Raw genomic sequence first — 5,282 nt, 5'->3', positions numbered from 1 at the left:
TTTATGGAGATGGGGACTGAAAACACTTTTGGTTACATCTGACACTGTAACCGGAAACAGTGAGGCAATCCCTGCTCGGGGTGGGGGGTGAACACCACCCCCCTTACCCAAACTGGCTCCGGTGTAAAACCCCCACCCTGGGAAGGCCACGCACACAGGGGACAATGTCACACTTGCCCTGTCCCAGGGGAGATCTCTGTCCCTGTCACTCCTTTGCTCTCTCCCCTTTTCTCTTTCTTTCCATCTCTCTCTTAAGTTTGTTAAAATCACTGAAAGAAAGGGAGCAGATGACACCAGTGAGGCTGACATGGATCATTCATGACCTGGTGAGGAACACAAGGCTACTAAAGTCCTACAAGAAGCCCAGCTCAAGTTATTTTACAAATATCTCCTGAATTCACAGTCTTGGAGAAGAAGCATTATTTTCTTGGTCCCTGTCACCTTTGTGACAGCTACACTGACCTTTAACTTCCTTTTAATAATCTGTATTGGGACAAATTTCTGTGTTTCTTTTTTTGGAACCTGCCAGCATCTGAGCTGGAGCTGTGCTTGAACTGATAAAATTTGGAATTGCCATAGAATTGCTTCTGTTTTTGGTTTATTAATGTTTGGGATTTGTTTGCGTTTCAATCACAAGAGACTTGCGGAAAGAGCAAATCTTCCTCAAGGCATTATCTGTAGGGTTAAGTTTAATATCTGCTGAGTTTGTTTTGTTCAGTGCCCAGAGGATGCTCAAGGGGTCTCTGGTTTTGGTTTGGCCCTAATTTTCTTCTGATTTGTCTTTATCACTTAAAAACACCTGAAAAATGACTAAAAATAGTATTGACCAGAGATGTTAAAAGTCCCACCATTTTAGAGGTATTTGAGGTGGAATTTATCCTTTGGGAGCATATTCTGGAGGATCTGTTGGTTCTTGGGGGATATCTGGTAGTATTTTCCATATCTTTGCACTCCAAAAGCCAAGGTGGATTTGTCTCTCACCTCAAAATTACTCAATCCCACTCAAAACCCCAAAATCTTACCCCAAAATAGGTGAATCCCACCTCAAAATGGCTGTTTCCCACCTCAGTCCCATGCCAAAATTACTCAATTCCACAGCCTCCAGGTTGATATGGGGTTGCAAGGAGATCAGGAGAAGTGAGATCCAAATTTGAGGTTGTGGGATCAGGATTGTGCGGGGCTGAGTGGGTGTGATTTATTTTGATAGCAAATGAAACTTCCAGAACTATTGATTTCTGTCCCATTCATTTTCTGTCAGTTCTGGTTTTCTTTTCAGAGTGCCGCCTTCTCAGCTGATTTTGTTTGTGTCCTCCTGCCCCAGACTGAAAAGCAAGATGTGTTCTATTTGCCATCTGTATGGCAGTTGTCCTGTGTTAAGTGGGCAGTTTTTCCTTATCTCTTCCACAATCAATCCTCCCTCAGGGGAGACATCTGCTGATAATGGGCTATTGAATGTCACTGCATGACTGATAAGAACTGTAACATCCCATTGTGAGATGCCCCGCCCAGAGGGAGGAGCCAAGCATTCCTACCTGCATCTAGTCTTGAGATTCTGGCCCACCAACACAGCTTTTTCTGGGCTGGATTTCTCAGAGGAACAGCTGCCTCTTCCACTGCCTCTTCAGAAGAAGACTCCCTTTTCTACAGGATCACTTCTCCAACAGAACCACACCTGACACTCCTGGAGGGCTGCAGCTACAATTCCAATTGGACTGCAGCCAACACCCTGTCCAACAGAGTGTCAGGTTGTATTCTGACCCTGTCAGTGTTGTTTTAGTTCACTTCATTGTTTCTTTTATTTTTTTTCCCTAGTAAAAAACTGTTATTCCTGCTTCCATATTTTTACCTGACAGCCGCCCTTAATTTCAAATTTATAACAATTCTTAAAGAAAGAGTCTTCATTTTTCAATTTCAGGGGAGGCCCATGCCTTTCTTAGCAGACACCTGTGTTTCCAAACCAAAACACCTCCTTTCTCTCCTGCCTTCCATTGCCTGCTCTGTTTCTCTCTCATTGCCTCCCTTGACCCAGGGCAGCCCCCACCAATGGCCCTGCCATGATTTAATTCCCAATCCACGAGCTACAACAACCATGGGTGAAGTTATGATGGCTGGCAGTGAAATGTCACTTTAAGATCTTGCTCCACTTGGCTTTTGGCTCTTCCATATGAGCTTTGCCTTCAAGGGCAGGAACATCTTTTCCTGGCTGGGAACTGGAATTCCAGCCCCTGGGAGGGTGTGCCATGGATCCCAGAGGGGCATTCCCGAGGCTCCCAGGGTGCTGCTCCTGCCGTGCCTCCCAAGGAGCTGTGCAGGGCAGGGGACAAGGTGCAGCAGCTGTGTTGGTTCTGCAGTGTCACAACAACCCCTGGTTCCAGGAGTTTCTGCACTGCCAACAGCGGTTCCTGGGTTCCATGATGCCCTGTTGTGTCCCTATTGATATTTGGTGTCATGAAGTTCTTCAGTGCCACAATGGCCACCTCGCTCCATGAGCTTCCACAGTGTCCAAATGGCCTCCTTGGATGGGCAGTGTCACCATGGGCCATTGGCTCCATGCAGCCCCGCTGGGTCACCATGGACTCCTTGGTTCCATGAGGTTCTGGGGGTGTCCCTGTGGTCTCCTTGGATCCACAGTGTCACAATGTACCGCTGGATCCACATGGCCCTGCTGTGTCACCATGGCCCCTTGGTTCCATGGGACCCCAGGGTCACAATTGACTCCTTGCTTCCATGACACCCACTCAGTGCCAAAATGGCCCTTTCATTCCATCGGTGACAGAAAAGATTTATAGAAACATTGAGCAAATAGTGCTTAACATATCTGGGAAAATCTGTTTGCATTCCAAAGAGAGGTTAAAGGTGAGGATGGCACCAGCAGCTTCCATCTGCATCAGAGATTCAGGGAAAGGTCAGGAACAGACAATTCAGCTAGGAGACTCAGAGAATGCTTCCAGAGATCATTTCTGGTCACACTGTCTCTTGTAGAAAGGTGACACCATTCCAGGCAGCCTGTACTGAGCAGGTGGTTCCTGAGTGGGGTTTGTTGTTTAGGAAACCTGCTCAGGCTTTTCCATTCTTTCCTTCCCCAGAGAAAAACTTCTCCTGGGCCTGTGTGCAGGCAGAGCCCTGAGGAGAGCAGGTGGGACACGGTGCAATGGGCTGGGACATGGAGCTGCAGAGCTCAGCGACAAGGTTCTGCTGCAGGGCACAGGGATGTCAGTGCCAGGTGGGCGATGTCAGACATGGTGAGGCTGGGGGTGAGGAGCAGCTTGTTCAAACAGGGTCAGTCCTCAAGGGGCTCATTCTTCTGCAAGCCCAGACCTCCTAAGGAGAACTTCAGCATCAAGATCACCTGGGGAATGCTTCTATAAGCTCTTCTCTGAACTGGAAAACAAAAAAATATTGCCTTTATAAAAGAAAAAAATTCAGGAGGTGCACTTGGAAATCTTCCTCCTTACAAGAACTCCAAACTGGCTCCAATCAGCTGCACAAGCCCTGGGGATTTGCAGACCATTGAATGAAGACAAATCTCCCCTGAGGGCTTTCTGTATTTTAATGATCCCTATGGTGGATTTGGGGCTGAGCCCAGGATCCTCAGTCAATGAGAGAAGGCTGAAGAAGCTGCTCAAGGAGTCAGAAGCAAAACTCCAAGTCCCTTGGAGCATCACTGGGCCCCACTGAAGACAGGGACTGCCAAAGGCTACCAGGGACTGGAGAGAGCAGATCCTTGAGGCCAGGATTGCAGGGAGCCCAAGGCTCAGAGCAGGGAACTGCAATGCTGAGCAAGGCCTGGGCTGGCTGGGGGAAGCAGAAAGGCCAAGCCCTGAGCCCAGCCTGGCACAGCAGGGCCTGTCCCTCACGGGTGGCTCGGGGCTGTTTGTGTGGCAGGGGGATGTGAGGGGCAGCAAGGACAAATGCCATAAACCTGCAACCCCTGCCATCCTCCTTAGGGAGGGGCAAGGGAGAACCAAAGTGTAGCCCCACCAAGAAAGTTCCTTCTGTGGGGCTTCCAGAGGTGCTGCCTGAGCCTAGGGACAAAGGCCTGGGTGCCTCTGGCCCTGCCAGCCCTGCCCAGCCCTGCCCAACCCTGCCCAGCTCTGCCAGCCCTGCCCAGCCCTGCCCAGCCCTGCCCATCTCTCCTGCAGGCTGTGCCCCCTGTGCGCGCTGCTCCTCTGCCCTGGCCGGCTGCACTCGCCCATCTCACTGTGCCCCAGCATTTCTCACCCAGCGTTTCTGTGCCCTCCCTGGGCTCCCTGCACTCAGCGCTGCCGGCTCCTGGCACACAGAGCCAGGCCAGGAGCCCACCCTGCCAAGGGCCTTTGGAGCTGGGTGTTGGCTGCGATGGCTTCTGAGCTCAGCAGCTGCTCCTGGGATGGCTCCATGGAGACCCGGCACAGCAAAGCTGCTGTGCATTGTCCTGCTGAGGGTCACACACCGGCGGGGCACATTCCCTGGCTGCAGGATTCGTGCCCGACCCAAGCACTGCTCTTATGGCTCCAGCACTGCTTTCCAGCAGGCACAGGGGAAGGCAAACTGTGTGTAGCTCATGGTATGTTAGAGTGTCTAAAACTTGCTAAGTCACCAGTCTTAGAGGTGACACGCATTTGGAATTTATGAGATGGAGAACAAGATGGAAAAGGGGAGCATAGAAATAAATAGGGGAAAACATTTCAGATTGTTTCTTTTCATTTTCATTTCACTTCTGGAAAGCTGTTTTAGTTTTTCAGGAATCTTCTCCACAGTCCTCTTTGCTCTTCTCAAGAACCCTTCCTGGAAAATGAGGTCGAGCTCCTGTCACAGGATGTGCCACCAACTACAGCTTCTCTTGGCTTTCCACACCCTGTGTGCTGCAGGATTCTTGCAGCAGAGCAGGACAAAGGTTTGGAGAAGTTGACGGCTTGTCCTTTCTTTAACTGGTGGACTGGGGAGTTGTGCTGGGGGTAAGGTTTTCATTGTTACTGTTCAAGGCTAAGAAAACAGGAGGTGTTACCATGAATTGTTAGGAATTACAAACCTGGCTGAATTCAGAGAAATAATCTCCAGAGCGTACAGCCCAAAGTGGAGACTTGTGTAATAATAATAATTCCAGCCTGTCAGTGGACATCTTGAAAATGATCTGGAATGTGAAAATGCTCTGATAGAGGGAGTTTCAGTGTAGATGATTCCACATCTGGTGCATTGATGCATAAATCAAGAGTACAATCAGTTCCTGACAAGCACTAGAACAAGCTGGACCTCTCAGAGTAGCCGACTGAAAGAATCTGAAAAGGAGAAATGCAGGCAAT

This window comes from Lonchura striata, chromosome 5 (genome assembly GCF_050655825.1).
Source record: "Lonchura striata isolate lonStrDom1 chromosome 5, ASM5065582v1, whole genome shotgun sequence".
NCBI classification, from domain to species: domain Eukaryota; kingdom Metazoa; phylum Chordata; class Aves; order Passeriformes; family Estrildidae; genus Lonchura; species Lonchura striata.
Note: the sequence above shows the minus strand (reverse complement) of the source record.